At 40.8% G+C, this 8786-nt stretch overlaps 1 long non-coding RNA gene across 1 annotated transcript in view; it reads right to left on the minus strand.

Annotated features, from left to right (window-relative positions):
- The window catches only part of LOC308593479, a 204263-nt gene extending 195714 nt beyond the window's left edge, over window positions 1–8549 (minus strand). Inside the window, exon 1 of the long non-coding RNA XR_014010974.1 lies at window positions 8391–8549. This is a non-coding gene — a long non-coding RNA (uncharacterized lncRNA). The remainder of the gene's footprint in view (window positions 1–8390) is intronic.
- Between the last annotated feature and the right edge of the window lie 237 nt (window positions 8550–8786).

The following is an 8786-nucleotide window of genomic DNA, read 5'->3' on the forward strand; positions in this document are numbered from 1 at the left end:
GATAAATCCAATTCATGCATATAGGGTTAGAAAAGCTGGCAAGCTCTACATATGTGGATGATTTGCCTACTGGAATCAGTGGATTCCAGGTCAACCTGAAGTTAGTATGCAAAAATTCCATGCATTTAGACTTGCACATGCAGAAGAGACATTTAACTATGCCTCTCTGGTGTGTGGGTCCCAGCACATAGAACAGCTTTCTAGCAGCAGTTGGGGGAGCGAGTAACATGTAAACCAACCCTGATTATCAATGTCTTTTGGAATTATTCAAACAGACTGCAGGTGGCATTACACAGCAGAGGACAAAACGTCAGAAACAAATGTGAGCAGAGAAAGGAACCAGTAAATCATCCTATAAAGTAAGAGCCTGACTTGCCTTATTGAGCCTACAAAATTAAAATATCTACATAAAAATAAGGATAGTATCTGGAAAACACTGACTGAGCTATCACGTCACTTCTAACCCCTGTCCTTTGTGAGTGCATTAGAAGAAGAAAATATGCATTCATATTTCACCTTCTCTGCCACATAAATAATTTTTACATTCTGGCAAAAACACATTTTATGAGAGCTACAAATCAAGGATTTGCATGTTTTCATTCAGTAGGGATCTGCAAGATGATTTCTCTAGTGGTTGATTTTTTAAAAATAAAAAAAATCCTGAAAGCATCCACAATGAAAAGAGTTGGGAGCGGCAAAACCTCTAAGCCATATTTGTCACATCAAGTACACACATCCATGGGTTATGTAAAAGAAAAAAAGAACTGGAACAAAGAGGCACACAAAAGGTTGGCGGACAAGACAAAATGCACCAGAGGAACTTACAACCGAGAAGGAAAATGTGCTCTCGTACAATCTACAGTCCTTTCAATTAGCAGTTTATAGGCTCCACAGATATTTTATCACACGACAACAGATAAATCAAGTACTTCTGAAATTCAGGCATTTGGGGGAGACAAGAGAAGGCTTTATTGGAGTTCAAAAAACATTCAGTGACTATAGTTGAGTAGATGAGGGTATCCCTTCAGCAATAGGTTTTACATTTCCAGTAGGTTCATTTACTATTTTTTTTAAATGATATTTATTAAGGTTTCAAAGAAAAGAATTACATGAATTAAAAAAAGAAGAGAAGGAAAAAAACAAAAAACAAAAATAAAAGAAAAAATACAAAATACAAAAAAGATAAAAAACACTTTTAAAAAAATACATTAGTCTTTCCATACCTTACATTCATTTCCTTGTTTCCCTGACCTCCTCACGCCTCCCTTTTTTGTATTCCAATTCAGTTAGTTAATTCAGCAATTTCTTTCCCCCTTTGTTTTTATCTTAGTCCTTTAACATAATATATTATAACTTTGGGTTCTCACCTGTTAACAATCCATTTTTACACACACCTTTATAACATTGCAGCTTAAACCACTTAACTTCATTCTGACATCATTCTAACATTCATTAATTTTGCAATATTTCTGTAAATAGTCTTTAAATTTCTTCCAATCTTCTTCCACCGACTCTTCTCCCTGGTCTCGGATTCTGCCAGTCATTTCTGCCAATTCCATGTAGTCCATCACCTTCATCTGCCATTCTTCCAGAGTGGGTAGATCTTGTGTCTTCCAATACTTTGCAATAAGTATTCTTGCTGCTGTTGTGGCGTACATGAAAAAAGTTCTGTCCTTCTTTGGCACCATTTGGCCGACCATGCCCAGGAGAAAGGCCTCTGGTTGCTTCAGAAAGGTATATTTAAACACCCTTTTCATTTCATTATAAATCATCTCCCAGAAAGCCTTAATCCTTGGGCACGTCCACCAAAGGTGAAATAATGTACCTTCAGTTTCTTTACATTTCCAACATTTATTATCAGGCAAATGATAGATTTTTGCAAGCTTGACTGGTGTCATGTACCACCTGCATATCATTTTCATAATATTCTCTCTTAAGGCATTACATGCCGTGAATTTCATACCATCCAGTAAGTTCATTTACTAATCACTAGATTACCATTTTTAAATCCTCTCCCCACAAACACTGAAACTTCAGCAACAGAGATTATTAATATCTCAAACATTTTTTTAAAAAAAAGATTACTGATAATGAATGTTCTCATTGGGATAAATTCACAATAGTGCTAACGTGCTAGCTCCTTCCATGCAAATGTTTCTTACTCCCCCTCCCACTGCATGCTATTCTGGGGGTTCTCTCAACCAGTGCTGGATTTAAGTATAAGCTAAACAAGCTATAGCTTAGGGCCCCACTCTCTTGGAGGCCCCAAAAAAATTTAAAGGGAAAAAACCTAGATGTACATTTCCAAAATATAAGATAAAAACAAATAAAATAAAACCTACATACATCAAGTGTTTTGTGTTGTGTAGGCTCCTATGATGTAAGTAATGGGCCCCGCCTGCTAGCCTGCTTCCTAAAATATCACATTACCTTCAGCAGCTTAGGGCCTCATCAGACTTAAACCCAGCCCTGCTCTCAACCACCCAAGCCAAGTGGGAGGGGTTGGAAGCCCTACTACACTAGACTAAGTTCTTGCGCAGACTTCTGCTAGCAGGGCCAGCCCTGTATTCATGTCTCTAATACTGTTGCAATCCATCCTGAAAGGTCTGCCATCTTACTCTATGTTATTACCCAGTGATGAATATCAAGGCTTCCTTTTGTTCCCATTTGATTTGATTTTTCAGCTGAATATTCTTGGCTGCTCTGCCAGAAAGCAAGTATGAGCTCTTGCGGTGTACGTTTGACAAAGTACAACAGCCTGGTTCAGGTGTCATTATGATCTCAGTATGGACAATCCATGGGGTTGATCCAGGCTAAGAATGTGTGCTTGCTGTGTCTCTCCTCGCATGCCTGACTTCAGCAAATATACCCTGGTTTCCTAAACCTCTGTGACATCTGAAGGAGGAAAGTGGTTTAAAGGCTCTTGTCAAACCAAGGTATGAAATAAAGATCCAGAAATAAAGACTTGACTGAAAGCCACACACACCCTTAAAAAAGAAGGGGGGGCAGGCAGGAGGGGTTCTTTCTAAATATCCTAACAGAGAGAGCATGGTTAGCCTTCATTCATAATAATGCACTGGGAGGACTGGTTTAAGTGATGGGGGCCATAAGGAAAGTGCTAAAAAATCAGTTAGTGATTCTCTGCATACCAGACACTGGGGAATAGATGAGCAACAAGGGAAAGCCTAAACCAGCCTTTCTAAACCTGTGGGTCCCCAGATTATTTGAACTACAACTCCCATCACCCCTAGCTACCAAGGCCAGGGCTCAGGGATGATGGGAGTTGTATCACTTTTGCCTTTCTTGTCAGCTTCCAAAGGCACCAAGTAACTGGCCAAGAATTTCTGGACCAGATGGACAACTGGCCTCACCCAGTAAGGCAATGACTGTGCTCTTCATAGACATCCAAAGGGAGACAAGGGTGGTGCATTATTTACAAGGATCATAAACTGCATAAAAGCAAAGTCAAGTCCTAAAAGCAGTAGCTCTGTTTCTTTTAGTTTGGTCGCTGCACTGTTGGAGCTCTCCTTTCATACTCAGGAACCATGTTAAACACCTGAAAATACAACAACTATAAACCAATATTTGCAGCAAGGGTTTTACTGTTCTCAAAAAGATAATCACTCTTGAATAACTGGAAAAGACTGGCCTAGATTTAATGGCCTAGTTCAGCCTGGGAAACAAGAAAGGCAGAAGGGGGAGAGGTCCAAAAAGTGTCAAGCCAAGATACACAATGAGATTTGGGACGTGTTTAATTATGCTTTCATTTCTTTTTCTTATTACACAGATACATGTAATAAGCAGTAATATGTCTTGTCCCTGTAAACAAACCCACTGACTTATTAAAAAAAAAATATTTGCTCAATATTGTGCCTTTCTTTTACGTAGCTCTTACAACATACCTTCTCCCATATCAATTGCTTAAGATGTTCAGCAGAAAGCAAGAAATTACGTACAGTGGGTCTGTTTTACAATTCCAACAGTGAAGATGAAGAATAAAAAAGAGAGAGAAAGAGATTCAGATTCTGAGAATCTCAGCTCCATTAAATTAAAAACAAACCAACAAACACCAAGCTTCCAGTCCATATGATTATAAGGAAAGGTTTGATAAGTGAATAGTCGAGGAAACAACAGAAAGCAAAAGTCTCAGTAGGAGTTCTGTGATTTGGAGATCATGACTATTGGATCTTATAAATCAGGGTATTCTTCTCCATCACTGGCAGAAATAAACTAAATTATGCATAAAATATAAAGTACAGTATACTATTTGGTTAGACTCCTTAGTGAAACATTTAGTGACTATTAGTCTCAAGTAGGTGGTTGCAGGCCATTTTAAAATCAGTCAAAGTTGGTGAAGCATGTTTTCCCATACCACCTGGTGGTGGTGATGGTGGTTGTTATTTTAGGACTCAGTAGAATGGACATATGTGAATAAATGTGTGGCCTTCCTTGTGGTTGCTCCCAGCCTGATGTATTTTGCATCCTGTCACTGGTTTTGGTGACGTAAACAAAAAATGACTGCAAAATGTACCGGTATTTGTTCTGCGCCCCACCAGACCTTTGTGGGCAGTACAAGGAAAGGAGCCCAAGGCCCAAACTGTCACCTTAAATGTTAGATCACCACTTTTTATGGACTCTGCTGACTCAAGGTGTTTGTTGTGGGATCAGTGTCCCTTGCACCTGCAACATCTTTGCAGAGTCCACACATTGTCGTCGGCATAAAAAATAGCCACCCTACATTTTCCATCTGTTCAATCCAGATTCATCCTTTCGGGGGGAGTGGATTAACTAATAAGTAAAAAGAAAAGAAAAGAAAAGTTGTTGCCAGTGATCTGCCTGCAAGATCTCAGAAACCTGCAAATTAAAACACTCTTCTAGAGTTGAAAGTAGGGACTATGGGAACTTTGTTGAAGAGGCAACAATGTATATTGATGCCTCTTCAACAAAGTTCCCATAGTCCCTACTTTCAATATTCCTTCGCACAGAATAGCCCCAGTTGCCATAACCATGTGAAAGATGTACTGTGGGGCCATTCTGCTGCTTGATCATGCAGTGTGCTCACCACAGTGAGGCCCCCTCACACGTATACACAAACTATTATTATTATTATTATTATTATTATTATTATTATTATTATTATTATTATTTATACCCCACCCACCCGCCCATCTGGCTGGGTTTCCCCAGACACTCTGGGCAGCTCCCAACCAAATATTAAAAACACAATAGAGCATTAAACATAAAAAACTTCCTGAAACAGGGAAGACATTACATGAATGTGTAATTGGACATGGTGCAGGGAAATCTATTCATACATGGATTCTCTCACTTGGCTGTGGTGTTGAAGCCACTATGCATGGGAGGGAAATCTGTATGTAAGAACTGGGGTATGGTATTATATAAAACCCTTTTTTAATTTTTATATATCTAGGGAAACAACTTGCTAAATAGCTATGGTTGAGGGTGGGGTCACCATTCAATTCCCTCTTTCAGGCACAATAGCTGGAAATGAATTTGTCTCATGAGCCACAGTTGGCTGCTTCAAAATCAATAAGCTCTCATATGCAAACCAGGCAAATTTCAGACTGCAATGAAATCTAGCTGGCAAACAAACGCTTCCTTTTCCCCTTTGGATGAAAACAGCCTCAATAGCAAAGAAAAACTCTTTGCCCTCTTCTTCCTCTTCCACCCCATTTTCACAGCCATAAGTAGCATCTGCAGAATAAAATCAATCAAAGCCAGATTCGGAAAAAGTTGCTTGTTATGACTAGGAAGAGCGCTATTAAAATAACGAAGAAAGAGGAAAAATGATAAAACAGAAATAAAAGGGCAGAAAACACAGTGTAAATGCAAAACAGGCCATTTCAAACTGTTTGGGTTCAAGCCTGCTTTGGGGGATTCTCACATTTTTCATAGGACATTAAGGCTTCTGGGATTAAAGAGACCCTTGTGACTTACTGTAGAGAGCCAGTGTTCACTACAAATGTGCCTTTACCAGTTAGATCATTTGAGCAAAAAAAGCTGTGAAGGATGAGCAGAGTGGCATCCCATATATTAATAACATGGAGCACTTTTTTCCTGGCAGGTTGAAGTTTCCCAGTTGAGCAGCCTTTTGCAGTTCCTGGGATGGATGAGTAAAGCTTTGTACTGGGATGTCTCAGACGCTTACATTGTTTTGTTTTTAGCCGGACACAGCCTGAAAAAAATTGCCTATAGGCATGCTCTAATCTCATTCCAATCTTCACCAGTAACGCTGCCCAAACTCGTATATCCTGGCTCCATATTATGAATCTCAGCACATCATAGTACTCATTTCCAAATATTAGGCAATCATTATGGCCCCAAAGTTCTTCTCTTGCCTGGATTTTAATCAGAACCAAAGAAGAAATTTTAGGGTCCAGGAAGAGGCACCTAAAATGACCAAGCAACTTCCTTAGGGGGGGAAGGTTGCAGCATTTAGGGATTTTAAGTTTAGAGAAAAGGCGAGTCTGAGGCATAGCTGTCAACGTTTCCCATTTTTTAAGGGAAATTCCCTTATTCCGAATAGGATTCCTCGCAAGAAAAGGGAAAAGTTGACAGCTATGGTCTGAGGCAGCATGATAGAAGTTTATAAAATTACACATGGCTTAGAGAAAGTGGGTAGAGAAAAGGTTTTCTCCTTGTCTCATAACACTTGAGATCTTGGACATCCAAGGCAGCTGAATGCTGGAAGACTCAGAACAGACAAAAGAAGGGACTTCTTCACACAGTTCACAGTTCAACTATGGAGCTCGCTCCCACCCAAGGCAGTGATGGCTTCCCGTTTGGATGGCTTTAAAAGACGATTAGATAAACACATGGAGGATAAGGCTAGCAGTGGCTACTAGCCATGATGGGTATACTTTGCCTCCATGTTCTGAGGCACTAGGCTTCTGAATACCAGTTGCTGGAAACGGGGGCAAAACTAGGCTTTATTTCACCCAGGTCAAAGACCCAGTTTGGCACCTACCCCACGCACATTTGTGTACACACACAGGCTGGGAGCCTCAATGGAGGCTTCACCCAGGACAAAGTTTGCCCCCCATAGCTACGCCACTGGAAGCTGCAGGAGACAAGAGGGCTCTTGTGCTCAATTTCTGCTTGCAAGCGTCCCACAAACATCTTGTTGACCACTATGAGAACAGGATGCCGCAGGCTCTTCTTATGTTCTTAAATCCCTCTTCCCATTTGCTTCATTACCTTCCTTACTGCTTGGGTAGGGGTGAGATGAAAGGAGGAATTTTTTTATTGCCCCCCCTTCTGGTGCCTGGCCTGCTGCTCCAGGTGCCAGGAATGCTGGGATAAGTAGTTTTCTCATTAGTATGCCAAGAGCAAGAGTGGAAAGAGGCATTCCTTCACCCAATCACAAAAAAGAGATGGTCAGGTATTTGAAGGGAGGAGCTTTCAAGGCTTGCTAGGAAGTTGAGGAAGAGTTCAGACCTTATTAGACTCGGGTAAAACATAACTGGTATAGCAACAGGGTCTGTTTTGATCAAATTGAGCTTGGAAGAAACTGAGCATTTTCCTGCATTTTGAGGGAAATGCTTTTGGTATTCCAATTCCAAACCTGACCATGACAGAACTCCCTGTCACTGAAAATGTGGAGTGGCTTTCTAGAGGATGTCTGCCAGTGGCTTTCCCACAACAGTCACTTGAGGTGCTCACAAACATTTCTTGTTCTACATTTACTACTGTAAACATGATAGTAATGAAATTACTGCTGACTCACCAATATTTGCTTAAATGTTATAGGCCTTAGTTCCTTTCAATTGCTTTGTGTGCATGACTTTCTGTCCCAGTAGGTCAGGGAGATATTTACCTTGTTGAGACAGAGGCCAAGAAGGACATTTGTCTGTGTATTATGTCACAGGATTGTGGAGGTGACTGTGTGAGAGAGAGCTTGCAGAAGATCTAGAGCACATGTGGAGTGAGTCCCAGGCAGAGCCAATTACAGGTGGATCCTATTAGGAGCTCAGGTGAAGAAAGAAACAGGAAGTTTCAAAGTTTGCTTCCCGAGTAGTGAGAGGAAGCTGAAGGAAATCTAAGAACAGCAGGTGGAGGAGGAAGAAACAACGCTCTATAAAAGATCATCTCCATTCTTTGGGATTTTATTACCATGCTGATGTATACTGGACCTTAGTACATGATCAACCCTACAGAAGCTGGTCATTCTGTTTATTTAAAGGACCAAACTCGAATACCAGCTGATAACACAATTCTGCCCACACTCAGTTTTCATTCCACCCCTCAATTCCTTTGGCCTTCTGCCTTCTCTTTTCCAAGGCCCCTCTTCCTTCTCTCCTTCCACCCCCCCCCCAATATTATCAGAGCCATTCAGCCAAAGGCAGGAAGAGATCCTAGAGTCTCCTTACCTTCTCTGTGGTATGAGTCATTCACTGCCATGCACTTCATTGTCGTCACCCCCAGATCTCGTAGCACAGATATAATCCGAAAGTAGTATTTGATACATAATGTTCGGTGAAAATATTTACAGTAACAAGAGAAAGACACAGGAAAGTAATGCAGTCACTTTCACTCAATGTTCCAAAATAACACCCACCACGTCTGGCTGCTGAGTTCCTGGAACCTGCTCCCCCACCCCCCAAAAGCAAAGGAATGATCTAAATTAATGACTAAGCATGTGGGAGTTACTTGAATAGCCATAAACAGACCAGGCCAATTCACATAAGTGAGGATAATCTCTAGCATAGGTTCATGGCTGCTAGTAAGCATCTTGGGACCTGGTGTGCAATCTTCAGCACAGGCAC

Source organism: Podarcis bocagei (genome assembly GCF_964188305.1).
Source record: "Podarcis bocagei genome assembly, chromosome: 1".
Classification (NCBI taxonomy): domain Eukaryota; kingdom Metazoa; phylum Chordata; class Lepidosauria; order Squamata; family Lacertidae; genus Podarcis; species Podarcis bocagei.